Here is a 16,368-nt window from a genome sequence, read left to right as displayed (position 1 = left end):
AGAAGCTACTAAGCATGAAGAAGAAGGTGATGAAATAGAACCGGGAGATAGTATCTCAAATGTATCTTCACAAAGATCAGGCCGTAAATCTGGTAGCTCAGCCAGTTCGGTTTCGAGGGCTTCTGCTCGTTTGGGAGCCAAGGCTGAGTTAGCAGCGCTCTCAATAGAAGCGGATGCTATGAAGAAAAAACATGAGATGGCCCGACAGCAAGATGAGACAAAGACAGCAAGAAGAGATGACACAGCAAGAAGAGATGATGCAACAGATGGCCCGACAGCAAGAAGACATCCGTACAAACTCGAGAAGGACCAGTGGACCAAGGAGAAGGGAATCAGGTTGGTCTATTGGCACTGCTGCATAAGCAATCTGAATTCAACGAGATTATAGCTCGACGAAATACATCTCTCATTTTGCCACCAGTTGAAATTCCTACGTATGCTGGAGATCCTTTGGAATATGAAACTTTCGTGAGGGCACTGGAAGAGGTATTAGAGAAGAAGGTTAAGGATGAAAAAGAGCGCTTACGGTTTCTGGTGAAGTACACACAAGGAAGGGTGAAGGGGCTTGTGGAAAGTTGTCAGATGGAGCCAGACAACCAGGGCTATAAAAAGGCGAGAAGATTATTGAAGGAACGTTTTGGTGATGAACAGAGGATTGCGAATGCATACATTGAAAAGGCCCATGATTGGAAAGAAATCAAGCCAGAAGATGTGGATAAATTGAGTGAATATGCAATATTTCTGAGAAGATGTTGCAGCTCGATGAAAAATCTTGGCTATATGGAGGAAATTAATCTTTCAAGTAATATGAGAATCATCATAAGCAAGTTGCCCAGAAGAATGAGAGAAAAGTGGAGAGATAGGGCTGGTAAATTACGTGATAAGAGCAAACAAGTAGCCAGGCTACCAGACCTGGTGGAATATTTAGAAAGAGAAGTACGGTACATGTCAGATTCATGCAGCGGGATTATTGAAGAAGCCAAGCCACTTGCAATTTATAAGGGTTCTACCTATGTCAAAACTAAACAAAAGACAGGGCCTAAGAAAAGCAATTTTGCTACCAATATAATACCTGAGAAGGTGTCGGGTGGTGCCAAAGAGGATGCACCGACCAGAAAGAATGAATTTTGTCCATTTTGTGATGAAGTAGGTCACACCATAAGATGGTGTCGTAAATTTAAGGAAAAGAAATATGAAAAAAAGATGGACTTTTTAAAAAGGAATGGAATCTGCTATGGATGTTTAAAGAAGGGGCACATGGTAAAAGACTGTAAGTGTCCAATAGTTTGTGACAAATGTAAGCAGAATCATCCTGATGTGCTTCATACTGTAAAGAAAGAGCCAGATCATACTGAGCAGAAAAAGGAGTCAGCGGATGTTAATGCTATCACCTCGCCTCAAGTAACTGCACATATTGGGGCCGGAGAGAAAGCATGCATTTTCTCTATTTTACCAGTACAAGTGAGAAATAGGGAAACTAATGTAGTGTTGCAAACATATGCATTTCTGGATCATGGGAGTTCAGCTACTTTTTGCACAGAGAATTTGATGAGAAGGTTGGACATTACTGGAGAGAAAGTTAAAATTCAAATGCGTACCATGAATAAAGAAAAGGATTACCAGAGTTATTATATAACAAATATGGAGATATCCAGTTTGGATGAAGATAATTTTATTCCAATTTCAGAGGTTTTCACACATGAAACAATGCCTGTTGGTCGTCAAAATGTACCCAGATGTGAAGACTTACAGCAATGGCCTTACCTGAAAGAAGTCAAAATAACAAAGATAAATTCTGATATTGACTTACTTATTGGAACGAATGCCCTGAGAGCATTAGAACCTGTACAGATAATTAGGAGCCAAGGGGATGGACCGTATGCTATGAAGACCCTACTAGGATGGGTTATTTATGGCTCCTTGTGTAAGAATAAGGAAAGCACCAGCAAAATGAATTGCCGTGCTGTTGCTGTTAACCAAATATCTACAGGTAAATTGGAAAAGCTGTTAATGAAGCAATATAATCATGACTTCAATGAAAGTACCAGCCAAGAACATGAAGAAATGTCTAGAGAAGAATTGAAATTCTTAGATATTATGAACCATTCAGTTAAGATGAAAAATGGACATTATTGTTTGGATTTTCCTTTCAAGAAGGAAAGTGTTAATTTATCAAATAATCGCTATATGGCTGAACAGCGTATTCAGGGTTTGAAACGTAAATTTGTTAAAAACACGAAATTCCAAGAGGAATATACATCCTTCTTACATAATATGATTAATAATGATTATGCTGAAAGGATACCAATGAATCAACTATATCGAGATGATGGAGAGATCTGGTATATTCCGCACCATGGGGTGTACCACTCGAAGAAAGGGACATTGAGGGTGGTCTTTGACTGCGCGGCAGTCTTTAAAGGGACATCACTTAACAGTGAATTACTGCAAGGTCCAGACCTTACTAAATCGCTCCTTGCAGTTCTCATCAAATTTAGGCAAGAACCGATAGCTTTGATGGCTGATATCAGAGCAATGTTTTATCAAGTGAAAGTAACTGGTAAACATATTGATTATCTGCGATTCTTATGGTGGCCTGAAGGGGATGTGCAGCAAGACCTTGTTGATTACCGAATGAAAGTACATCTTTTCGGAGCAGTGTCATCTCCAAGTTGTGCGAATTTCGCTTTGAGGAAAACCGCAGAGGATAATAAAGATTATTTCCCAGAGGAGGTAATTTCCACTTTGAAAAATAATTTTTATGTGGACGATTGCCTAAAATCCGTATCTACCGAGTTAGAGGCAATTCAAATAGTGAAGCACCTAACCTCTCTCTGCAATAAGGGAGGATTTGTACTTACCAAGTGGGTCAGCAACAGTCGTGCTGTTTTGGAAAGCATTCCACCAGATGACAGAGCCGAAGAAACCAAGGTGGTTGGATTTAGACAAAGACAACTTGCCAATGGAAAGGGCACTGGGACTGCACTGGTGTGTGGAAACGGATGTGTTTAAGTTTAAATTGTCAATTCAGGAACGACCATGCACAAGAAGGGGTATCTTATCTGTGATTGGTTCAGTATATGATCCTTTGGGATTTCTGGCACCATTTACACTGCTAGCCAAGTTAATTTTACAGAATCTGTGTCGAGAAAAACTTGGTTGGGATGAGAGTATAACTCAAACATCCTCGCACAGTTGGACAGAATGGTTAAAAGACCTCCAAAAAATGTCAACGTTTAAGGTAGATCGGTGTATAAAGCCTAAAACCATTGGTAATATCGGAAATGCGCAACTGCATCACTTTTCGGATGCCAGCGAAAGTGGTTATGGGACTGTTTCATACTTAAGACTACAAGATGTAAACAAAAGAGTGCATGTTGCATTCGTAATGGGAAAAGCCAGAGTAGCACCATTGAAGCAAATGACGATTCCCAGAATGGAACTTACAGCAGCAGTCTTAGCTGTGAAAATTGACATAATGCTGAAAAAGGAACTGCAATTTCAACTGGAAGAATCTACCTTCTGGACCGATAGTACTACGGTTTTGAAATACATTAACAATGAAAGCAAACGTTTTATGACATTTGTTGCAAATAGAGTTTCCTTTGTACTAGGAGCTACTAATGTTTCTCAATGGAGATATGTTAATACAAAGGAAAATCCTGCGGATGAAGCCTCTAGGGGACAAACAGCAAATTGCTTTCTTAATAACAAGAGATGGATCAATGGGCCAAAGTTTCTTAGTAAGCCAAGTAGAGAATGGCCAAAGCTTGAACTCGGATTTGAAATCTCTACAACAGATCCGGAAATTAAACAAAACATTTCGGTGAATGTGATTGAAAAAAACTCATATGACACCGTGAATAGTTTAATTACCCACTTTTCATCATGGAATAAATTGAGAACATCGGTAGCCTGGTTTCTTAAAATAAAAACAAGATTGTTGATGAAAATTCGGGAAAAGAAACAAATAACAGAAAGTATCTTGGAGAAGAATCCTGCGGAAAGGGAAAAGGAAATCAAATTCCAGACGCAAGTTTTTGAAGCTTCACCTAGCCAACAGTGCCTATGTCTTGATGATCTCCTCAAAGCAGAAAATGCGATCATTTCTTTCTGTCAAAGGCAGAAATACAAAGAAGAGATATTAACATTACAAGCTGGTGGAGAAGGGGTAAAAAGAAGTAGTCAATTGTATAAGCTCGACCCAATTTGGGAAGGAGATCTTCTGCGGATGGGTGGACGCCTAAACAGATTGGCAATGCCTGAAGAAAGGAAACGTCCTATCATTCTCGCTAAGGACTTTTACATAACAACATTATTATTACGGCATATTCATGAACAAATTGGGCATGGAGGAAGAAATTACATGCTATCCCAACTTCGTAAAAAATATTGGGTTACCAAGGCTAATTCAGCAGCAAGAAAGATAATAAAAAATTGCATCATATGCACGCGAGAGCGTGGGAAACTTGGTATACAGAAGATGGCAGACTTGCCTTTGGAGAGGATCACTCCAGACAAACCTCCATTCACAGATGTGGGGGTGGATTATTTTGGTCCTATGGAAGTTAAGAGAGGACGTAGCCTTGTGAAAAGATATGGTGTGATCTTCACTTGTATGGCGAGTAGAGCGGTACATCTTGAAGTTGCATCTACACTCGACACGGACTCATGTATTCAGGCATTAAGGAGATTTATTTGTCGACGGGGTCAAGTTACTTCGTTAAGATCGGATAATGGTTCGAATTTCGTTGGAGCGGATAGGGAACTAAAAAAAGCACTCAAAGACTTAAATCAGGATAAAATCCAATATACTATGCTTCAACAAGGCATAAAATGGAACTTTAATCCTCCAATGGGTTCCCATCATGGCGGTATTTGGGAACGATTAATTCGTATGGTACGAAATGTGCTGCGCTCCGTTCTGAGACAACAAGTTTTGGATGATGAAGGGTTACAGACACTGTTTTGTGAAATTGAGGCGATTTTAAACGATCGACCTATTACGAAAGGTTCTGATGATCCTAATGACCTGGAAGTACTCACACCAAATCATATTCTTCTGCTGAAAACCAATCCAACACTTCCACCTGGGCTTTTTGTAAAAGAAGATTTGTATATGAGACGTAGATGGAAGCAAGTACAATATATGGCAAATCTTTTTTGGAGGAGATGGATACAAGAGTATTTGCCTTTAATCCAAGAACGACAACGATGGCTAAGGATTAAAAGGAACTTTGTTCCAGGCGACATTGTGTTGGTGGCTGACTCTACAGCATCTAGAGGTTCTTGGTTAATGGGTAGAATACTGGAAATCATGCCTGATGTTCAGGGTTTGGTACGTATAGTGCGACTGAAAACAAAAAACAATGTTTTAATAAGACCAATAACTAAGTTGTGCTTGCTTCTAGAAGGCGAAAGCGAAGATGGAAGAGTCGAGAAAGAATTGTGATTGCAGATATATAGTGCATGCTATTTTTTCCTCATTAGTATAGTGGTTAGTATCCACGCCTAGCATGCGGGCGATCGCGGTTTGATTTCCTGACGAGGGAGCCACAGGGTTTTATTCCCTGATATTTTGATTTTGATGTATGTTAAGCCTTAATGGCCACTTTTTTGATGTTATTTGGTAATTGCCTCATTATGTATTCGGAACAATTAGGGGCCGGTATGTAGTGGCCATTTGGCCTATTTTGCATGTCATTGTGGATGGCATGTTCCTTTAAATTTTAGCCAGCCCGTTATAATGTGGGTGGGATTTTATGACGTGTCTTGGGGCGTGTTTATGCAGCTTAACTGCTTGCGTGTTAGTTTAGTTGGGGATTCGTTTTGGACAGGAGAGGGAGAAGGTTTATCCTTCGACCATGTCGAGCCACAGGTCAAGCATGTCAAGCCTCATGTGAAGAAGAAGACACGAGGAGTTTTCTAGTATCTGAAGCAATGCGCTGGAGTTCGAAGAAGATTGCTGGAACAAGTCGGAAAACCTGGGATGTATCTTACTGTTTTATATATACAATAAAGAAAATATTAATTAAAAGACTGTGTGCTGAAGCTTTATAAAGTAGAAGCTCTGAAAGTCTCTGAGGCAGCAGCTTGCATGCTACCGAGATATTCCCCTTATCAGCTCTCGGGTCGTTATTGCTATTGGTACAGAAACACTCTCGCTTCCCACATAATTTATCCACAACAAAATACACCGGTTGCAAGGAAATTTCTAAAGGCATTTTATGATAATAGCTGTTAAAACCGACTATACCCATCTGACAGGTTAAACATTACACTAACTAACAAGAGATGGCCAAAGCACATAACTGCAGCAAATGTTCTTTTGGTAATACGTTTAAAGGTGTCAAAATGCCACATACCGGACATTCAGATTAAATGTATGTGTTGTGAACAGCAATGAAGATACCCAATTTGTATGCACCAGATTTTTTTTAAATTATTGATAAACGCTGTGTCCATTCTCACTTTAGAATTAACGTTAAAATTTCAACTGAAATATCTCCTGACCAAATTTGTGATGTATATGACTGACTGTAGATGTAAAACCTGGATAAATCCAACGTATAGTTGTGAATGTTGCTCATTAAATAACAGTACTGATACTCCATAATAAGAGCATTGATTTCCCGTTAAAATGAATTCTGTAATAACGTGTCAATGGTAGCAGTGACAATCGAACACTGCGGTTTTAATGTTTCACGTTCATAATTTAATTAATCCATCTTTATGGATTAAAACAAATAATAACATTAGGATTTAAAACACATTTGATTGCATTCTGTTATCAAACATAGTCAACTTTCGCTCTGAAGACATTTCCAGCACAGTAGGGTCGGGGGGTGGGCACTGTGAATCAGTGCGGGATGGATAGATGGCGGGGGGGGTGACAAGGCAAGGTGCTGGATGGATGGATTGAGGGAGGGGAATTAGTGCGTGTTGGTTGGAATAGGTAAAATTGTGAGGAGAGAGCGCGGGGGATGCCAGTGGGGTTGAATGGGGTGGTTCAGTACGGGAATGACGGGGGGCATCAGTACAGGATGAATGGGGGGTTCACTACAGGATAAATGGGGGATCAGTACATGATGAATGGGGGATCAGTAGTGTGGATCGGAGGGTCTGTGCAGGATGAATGGGGGATCACTACAGGATGGATGGGGGATCAATACAGGATGAATGGTTGTATCGTTACAGGATGGATGGGAGATCAGTACAGGATGAATGGGTGGATCAGTACAGGATGAATGAGGGGATCAGTACAGGATGGATGGGGGGGGGTGAATGAGGGGATCAGTACAGGATGGATCGGGGGGTTCAGTACAGGATGAATGAGGGGATCAATACAGGATAAATGAGGGGTCAGTGCAGGATGAATTGGGGGACCAGTGTAGGATGGATGGGGGGTGGGGTGGCAGGAGAATCAATGCGAGGTGGATAGGGAGATCAGTGCAGGATGAATATATGGTTAAAGTTTTCCTATTTTAATATTATTTCTCCAATAAATAACCTAAAAAGAATGAGAATCTATTTTGTGAAAAAAAAAAAATGTATTAATCTTTTATTGACTTTCATGAACATCTATTATGCATATAGTAAGTTCAGGGGAGTCAGAGTATTAGAGCGTGGAAACAGGCCCTGTGGCCCAACTTGCCCACACCGGCCAACATGTCCCATCTACACTAGTCCCACCTACCTGCGTTTGACCCATATCCCTCTATCCATGAACCTGTGTAAATGTTTCTTAATCGTTGCGATAATACTTGCCTCAACTACCTCTTCTGAGGTCCTAGTTTGATCAACCTCTCCCCATAGCTCAGGCCCTCTAATCCTGACAAAATCCTTGTAAATCTTCTCTGCACCTTTTCCAGCTTTCCTATAACATGGTGCCCAAAACAGAACACAATGGGCACAAGTAGACATGTAGAAGTGTTATCCTCATGAACTAGGCATCATATGTTTATTCTATCTCATTTAATTTGCAGCTAACATCGTAGTCTTGAGACTGTCAGCCAAGAGAATGGAGTTGAGGGGGAAAGAATAATCAGCCATGATTGAATGACAGAATAGACTCCATGGACCAAATGGCCTACTTCTGCTCTTATGACTTATGAACCAGTATCCATGCTATTTACCTTTAGGCAGATTCAAATTATGGCAATTTCAATTATAACCAAATAAAATAAACTGGTTTTATTAGCATGGCATTAATTTAACTAGTTTTCACCTGTTGGTCAATATTAATCCACACGGTTTTTTTGTTTTGTTTTTAATCAAAATTGATGAAATTTGTGGGGTTAGTCAAATAAACTGATAATTATTTGTAAATAGGAAGTGGGTGGGGTGGGGGAAAATCAGAAACAATTCAGTAAATAGCCAAGCTCTTGTAAAGATCAATACCTTGAAGAAAGTCTATTTTGCCAAATTCTTTGTGCTGAGAACTGCATTTCATTAGTAACTGATCCTGATTGTTGATGCCAAGTCAGCTTTTAGATTATTTCTTTCTTTTTTTTTTATAAGCAAAATGGTTCACCAATTTGCCCCACTTTTTAAAAGTCCTTGAAAAATGAAAACATATTTTTGTTGCAAATCCATGGATTTGGGCAAGGATTTGTTTACTGGCAATGTCATGCTTCCCATATTTCAATCAGGTAATAGAATGTGACCACAGGAATAGGAATATCTAAAATAGAAATGCTGCACAGATTGGAAAGAAATGGAGAAAAAATATATCCAGCCATTTCTAGACTTTGGATCAAGGCATCTTAAAATGTCAAAACATGCATAAACCAAATCAAATTTTGGACTGAAGATACCACCTCCAAGCATATATCAATGTTAATTGCAAATTTATGCAGAATGCCACATTAATTATGCACAACATTTTGCAGGGAGTCAAAATTGCAATCCAAGTCACTTCTAAGGGCTACAAACACCATCCTTAATTTACATAAACATAACTTAAAATATGAGTTTAAGACAAATGGCAGAATTATCATTGTACCACCCACTGTGTTTTATAACGATAAACCGGTGTAAACCTGAACTGTACCAAGTTCGACAGCCAGATAAGTATAGGGTTGTAGTTCCCTTGTTGTCATAAATATATTTTCAGCACGTCTGTGGACAAATCTATAAATCGGCATTACATCTGGAAGGCTCCACGCTGAGCAGGCCTCAATGCCTAGAATAAGGATCGCTACTTCCAGGGAGGCTTTGTAAACAATCTACTTGAGAAAAATACAGATTTATGAGCAGCAGGCACGGGCAGCTCAACAGAGCCAGGAGATCTTGGGTGTGATATGAAATTTAACTTTAACCCTCTATTTTTACCAAAAAATACGAATTCCATTCCATGCACCCGAGAATATTTTGGCACTGACTTTTACAACCTTTCACTTGGCTAGGTTTCCTTATAAGTCTTGCTTTTGGGTGCATCCTCTCATCTAATGCTTATTACAAGGTTAATAAGCTAATAATGGTTTGGAAATCCTTACGGTTCAGCATCTGGCTCACTTTGTTCCTTTTCATCACTTCCATTAAACTATGTGGCTCCATTTCTGATACTCCCTTTAAACTAACTAGGGATCTGTTGCCAGCGCTACCCTTAAACGTACCGAGACTACATTACCTTAACTCAACTCACTAATGCCCTATTTTCCCACAATCCCTTGACCTGACTTAAGAGACCTTCAGTCTGAAGAAGAGTTTCAACACGAATCATCACCCATTCCTTCTCTCCAGAGATGCTGTCAGTCCCACTGAGTTATTCACTGTGTGTGCGCAGAGCATGTTTTACTTGCCTGGTATGACCAAGTACATATGTGACAAAACTGAAGTCTGCACAATCTGCAAAAGCCCGACCCCACACCTGCAGAAACAGCTCTTACTGCCGCACCCGGATCCTCCTCTACCGTGGTCCACGGTAGCCACCGACATATTCGAATGGCATGGGAAACACTATCTGGTTCTTGTCGACTCATATTCGGGCTGGTTTGACAATGATCTACTCCAAACCATCACATCTGAAGCAGTTATCCAGAAGTTGCAACACCAGTTCTCCGTGCACGGGTCCCCTGCACGCCTTCTATCCGACAACAGCAGTCAGTTCACCAGCCAGCTTTTCAAAAACTTTGCTCAATGATGGGACTTTCAACATATCACCAGCAGCCCTGAGTTTCCTCAGTCCAACGGGCTGCGTCCAAAGCGCAAAACAACTAATGGAGCGTTCTTACCTTGCTAAATCTGACGTCTTCCTGGACCTGCTCAATTTAAGGAACATTGCCAGGGATCCCATACTGGGTTCCCCAGCCCAACGACTGATGTCTCGTCAAATCCGAGCTGCCCTGCCTGTACCCCGGTAACTTTTGCAGCCATAGGTCCATTCTCCGCCCGCGGTCCAGAAACTGCAATTCAAGCGCGATGCACAAAAATGTTTTTTTGACAAGTCCAGTAAGCCACTTAAACCTCTCTCCGGTGGACAGGTTGTTCACCTCCAGATCACCAAGGGCTATGGCCCGCTGGATCACATCCACAGCCCAAAGAACCGCGCTCCTACCTGGTAAGAGTGGACGGAGCCATTTACAGACGCAACCGCCAACATCTCCTTCCTGTGAAGGAACCACGTCCTGCGACTCCGTATCCAGAGGTCTCGCATTTTGTATACCCTTCCACTGCTCCACTGCCAGAGGCTGTGTCCCCCGCCGCCTCTCCATGGCGTTCAGTGCCCAGCTCGCCTATTGCACCACCTCTACCCGGCGGGTCTCCGGTGCCATGCCCGGTCACATCCCCGGTTCCCTTCCCAGTCACTTCACCAGTGAAAGGAGAAGATGCGGATTCATAACGCACACGCGCCGGACGGGTCAGCAGGCCACCCATTAAATGCAGCGATTTTGTGTAACCATGTATACATCCCCACATGCGTTATTAGCGTTTTGGCTACTGTATTTTTATCCACCATGTATCCACGTATCTATGCTTTATTTTGTTTCTACATGGAAATATGTAGATTGGTTATTTCCTACTAACCAATTGTAATGCTTGTTAGTAGTAGCTCCACCTAATATGCGATTTATATTACCAAGAGCTTGCTTACGTAATTCAGTCTGAGTAGCTGCTAGTTACCGTAACGTCCTGCAGACCAATGCTGGAAGTGGACTTTAATAAATGTGTTGTATCTTGACGCGTGTACTACTCAACTCATTACAAGCACCACAATGCTACAGAAAAAATAAGTCACTGGATATGGCAATGTCAGTCGTGATATTGAAATGATGGGAACTGTTGTGAAAAGATGTAAATTAGGTTTAGGTTTATTATTGTCACAATGAAAAGCTTTGTTTTGCATGCTATCCAAACAGATCAGATATACTTTACAATGAAGACAAAATCAAGTACAGTAGATAGAGCAAAGGAGAAGATATGGAGAAGAGAATGCAAAATATAATTTTCAACATTGTAGCACATCAGTTCCATAGACAAAGTCCAATATTTAAATGCAAATGTATGTAATCAGATGCACGTTTGAGTGTACACCGACTGGTTATATCACAACCTGGTTTGGCAACTCGAAAGCCCAGGAACAAATATTGAAAAGAGTGGCAGGCACTGCCTAAAGTATTACAGGTACTGACCTCCCTACCATCGAAGGGACCTAAAAGGAGGCACTGCCACAACAGGCTACCAATATCACCAAAGACCCACATCACCCTGTTCATGCGGTCATTTCATTCTTACCATCGGGAATAAGAGATAGGAATCTGAAAACCGTGAAGACCTGGTTCAAGAATAGCTTCTTCCCAACAACCATCAGGCTCTTGAACACTTACACAAAATTAAACTCCACAATGAACTTTTATGGACTATCATTAGTTGCACTATGGACTTTAGTTTCTTTTTCATAGGAGTGTTGTGGTTATTAATTTATTGATGTTTTTTTAACTGTGTGTATTCTGTTTACAGATCTGCTATGCTGCAGTGACTAAGAATGGTATTTTTCCCTTGTTGGTACATTTGACAATTAAAAATGTCCAATTCTTGACTCTTAATTCAATAATCAAGAGTGAATAATCAATTTTATTCGTCACATACACCCGAAGGTGCAGAGAAATGAATTTGCCAGCAGCGGTACAATTAAAAAAGAACACACAAGACACAATAAGCGGTACAATTAAAACAGAACACACAATACACAATGGAGGTCCAGAACTGGAGACCACGGCTTCAAGATGTTATAGGCTGCAGGCCGGCAGTCGGAACTCTTCTCTGGCTATCCCCGGCGAGGGATTCCGCTCCAGAAGGTAAGTCCACACCACGCCCGTGGCTAGAAGCTCCGCAGACCGCGGTTCAGGATGTTATAGGCCGCGGTCGGAGCTCTTCTCCGGGGTTCCCCGATGAGGGATCCCAGGCTCCGGACGCCTCGCCCGCGGCTAGAAGCTCCGCAAACATCAGCTTCAGGATGTAACAGGAGCGATCGGAGCACTCCCTTCTGGCGACCCCCGGCAAGGGCTCGACTGCTCCCCGATGAAAAGTCCACGCTGCGCCTGCTGCTGAAACTTCGGGCCCGACTCCGGGAAAGGCCACTCCAATCCATGGTGTTAGGCCGCGAGGGAGGTAACATGGAAAAAGTCGTCACTCCATGAAGGAGGCTACCGAAAGTGGTTCCCCTCTTTCCCCCCCTCACCACCCCCCACACAAGACACACCAAGAGACACTAAAACAAACATTTGGACACACTAAAAAAAAACCCAAAAAAGTAGAAATAACGAAGACACTGTTGGCAGGGTAGCTGTCTCGCAGCGCCCCCACTGAATTATAAAACAGCTAATCATATCTAATCTCCAGCATCTTAAGAAAAGCCTTTATTTTGCACAAGCATGATGCATATTGCAATCTTGAGGAATAAACAAAGTCCAACTCAAACTAATTCAAGTTCTGAATCCCAATTGCATTTGGCAGCTATCTAAAAAAGGTGAGAAAGAAAGAACGAGTACAAGGGACATCTAATTAAGTCATCCATTTTGGTAGGAAGAGTAATTTATAAATGACAAGCTTGAAAGACATTGTTTTTTTTAGTTTAGTTTAGAGAAACAGCATGGAAACAGGCCCTTCGGCCCACGCCGACCAGCGATCCCCGCACATTAACACAATCCTACACCTACTTGGAACAAATCTTTTTTACATTTACCAAGCCAATTAACCGACAAACATGTACATCTTTGCAGTGTGGGAGGAAACCGAAGATCTCGGAGAACACCCACGCAGGTCACTGGGAGAACGTACAAACTCCGTACAGACAGCACCCATAGTCGGGATCGAACCCAGATCTCCGGCGCTGCATTCGCTGTAAGGCAGCAACTCTACCACTTCATCAACCCTGTCTCAATAGGCTGCCCCTTTATTGCGAGATTAGAATTCTGGCAAAGGCTCATTGATATACGAATTACAAATATATGAATCAGGAGCAGAAGACAATTCGGCCCACTAGCAAGGACAGCCATTTGATATACAGTGCCCTCCATAATGTTTGGGACAAAGACCCATCATTTATTTATTTGCCTCTTTACTCCATAATTTGAGATTTGTAATAGAAAAAAAATCACATGTGGTTAAAGTGCAGTCAGATTTTGTTGGGGGGTTTTATGAAGTTTATGAACCATAATGTTTGGGACACATGGCTTCACAGGTGTTTGTAATTGCACAGGTGTGTTTAATTGTCTTCTTAATGCAGGTATAAGATAATTCCCAGCACCTAAATCTTTCCTCCCATGTTTCCATCACCTTGGAAACTTTTATTGCTGTTTATCAACATGAGGACCAATAAAAGAAGCTTTCCTGTTAGAGACCCACCTTTTACCAAAATCACCTTTTATTGGAACGTGATTAAGAAGAAAAAACTGAAACATAGAAACATAGAAATTAGGTGCAAGAATTCGGCCCTTCGATGCAGCCATTCAATATGAAATGGCATCATCCAACTCAAACCTGTTAGATCCCCTTAGCCACAACCACATCTAACTCCCTCTTAAATATAGCCAAAATGGCCTCAACTACCCTCTGTGGCAGAGAGTTCCAGAGATTCACCACTCTCTGTGTGAAAAAAGAAAGAGAGCACTGGTGAGCTTACTAATCGCAAAGGGACTGGCAGGCCAAGGAAGACCTCCAATGCTGATGATAGAAGAATTCTCTCTATAATAAAGAAAAATCCCCAAACACCTGTCCGACAGATCAGAAACAGTCTTCAGGAGGCAGGTGTGGATTTGTCAATGACGACTGGCCGCATAAGATTTCATGAACAGAAAAATAGAGGCTCAACTACAAGTGCAAACCACTGGTTCACGGCAAAAATAGGATGGCCAGGTTACACTTTACCAAGAAGTACTTAAAAGAGCAACCATAGTTCTGGAAAAAGGTCTTGTGGACAGATGAGATGAAGATTCACTTATATCAGAGTGATGGCAAGAGGAAAGTATGGAGGAGAGAAGGAACTGCCCAAGATCCAAAGCATACCACCTCATCTGTGAAACACGGTGGTGGGGGTGTTATGGCATGGGCATGTATGGCTGAAGGTACTGGCTCACAACTTCATTGATGATACAACTGTTGATGATAGTAGCATAATGAATTTTGAAGTGTATAGACACATCCTATCTGCTCAAGTCCAAACAAATGCCTCAAAACTCATTGGCCAGCGGTTCATTCTACAGCAAGACAATAATCCCAAACATACTGCTAAAACAACAAAGGAGTTTTTCAAAGCTAAAAAATGGTCAATTCTTGAGTGGCCAAGTCAATCACATGATCTGAACCCAATTGAGCATGACTTTTATATGCAGAAGAGAAAACTGAAGGGGACTAGCTCCCAAAACAAACATGCAATACAGGCCTGGCAGAGCATCACCAGAGAAGACACCCAGCAACTGGTGATGTCCATGAATCTCGGACTTCAAGCAGTCAATGCATGCAAATGATATGCAACACAATATTAATCATGACTACTTTCATTTACATGACATTGCTGTGTCCCAAACATTATGATGCCCTGAAATGGGGGGGACTATGTATTATAAACACTGCTGTAATTTCTACATGGTGAACCCAAAATGTATAAAAAGGGCCTTTATTAAAATCTGACAATGTGTAGTTTAACCACATGTGATTTTTTTTTCCATTACAAATCTCAAATTGTGGAGTACAGAGGCAAATAAATAAATAATGGGTCTTTGTCCCAAACATTATGGAGGGCACAGTAAAATTGTGACTCATCTGACTGCTCATCGCAACTCCACATACCCGTCTACGCCTTCAAACCTTTCACCCATCATCCAGTTTATCAAGTATTCTACGTGCCTCTCCCTTGGTCAAAAGCAGTGTGTGTGTGTGTGTGTGTGTGTGTGTGCCATCTCCACCGCCCTCCATCTGACAACTGCCACGGCTCTCGCTTTTGTTTGTGCTGACAGCTGCCTGGTCCTGTGGACCCTGGGATTGTCCCACTCGGAGAGCATCGACCCAAGGCTTCTCTGATCTTCCTTTCTCCATCCCCACGAGCGTCCGAGCACAAATTCCACACTTCGCATTAACTTGGCGAGCTTCAACTTTCTTCTTCTTCGGAGGAGGAGGAGGAGAGGGAGAGACACTGGGCAACTCTTTCACAAAAGGAAAGAGAGGCTGCCCCTTGATGCTCGCCCGTTCCCAAACTGTTGCCAACTCCCTCCTCCAGCGGCTGCTGTTGTTGCCGCCGCCGCCGCCGCGCGGCCCCGACCCCCTCGAGACCAACCGACCAACCGCCCCGCCGCCGCGCGCCGTTAGTCGGCGTCCCTTCCGTCTCCAGTAACGGCCGCTCACCTCGGCCCACGCCGTCGCCAGTCGCCTCCCTCCCTCACTCACTCACTCCACTGCTGTGCCGGAGCCGTGCGGAGACGCCATCCCGTTCGGGTTGCGGCCGATCTCCCCTTTCCTCACACCCGGGCTCCCACCCAGCGCTCGCCTCTGACAATTGGCCAGCGGAAGCATCCAAACGCGTCGCGGCATTGAAGTGGGAAACCAATTGAGGAGCGAGTGCGTCAAAGGGGCGATGCTCACGGTGCGTCCATCATCCGATAAAAGAGAAGGGAGGAGACAGACACACACAAAATGCTGGAGTAACTCAGCGGTCTGTCTGCAGTTACTTCCAACACAGACGTGGGATCTTTGCAGCGTCTGGTCGTGCTGCTCTTCAGATGCTGGCGTAACTCAGCGGGTGAGGCTACATCTCTGAAGAGAAGGTTTGGGTGACGTTTCGGGTCGAGACCCTTCTTCAGACTGAGAGAGATTAATGTTACAGAGAAGTGCTCATGGTTTGTTGCAAGTCAAAGTCACTTCTGAAAAGTT

General features: G+C 42.4%; 1 protein-coding gene across 5 annotated transcripts in view; it reads right to left on the bottom strand.

Annotated features, from left to right (window-relative positions):
- hycc1 (hyccin PI4KA lipid kinase complex subunit 1) overlaps positions 1 to 16,000 on the bottom strand; it is an 80,093-nt gene extending 64,093 nt beyond the window's left edge. The window contains exon 1 of one of the 5 annotated variants that reach the window (XM_055661271.1): positions 15,890 to 16,000. The gene's annotated coding sequence lies outside the window, so the exon portion shown is untranslated. Of the gene's footprint in view, positions 1 to 15,843 lie in introns of all 5 variants that reach the window. The other 4 variants (XM_055661288.1, XM_055661280.1, XM_055661263.1 and 1 more) reach the window with 4 other exon arrangements.
- Positions 16,001 to 16,368: the final 368 nt, after the last annotated feature.

Source organism: Leucoraja erinacea, chromosome 2 (assembly GCF_028641065.1).
Source record: "Leucoraja erinacea ecotype New England chromosome 2, Leri_hhj_1, whole genome shotgun sequence".
Classification (NCBI taxonomy): Eukaryota; Metazoa; Chordata; class Chondrichthyes; order Rajiformes; family Rajidae; genus Leucoraja; species Leucoraja erinaceus.
This window is presented reverse-complemented; position numbering and strand designations above follow the sequence as displayed.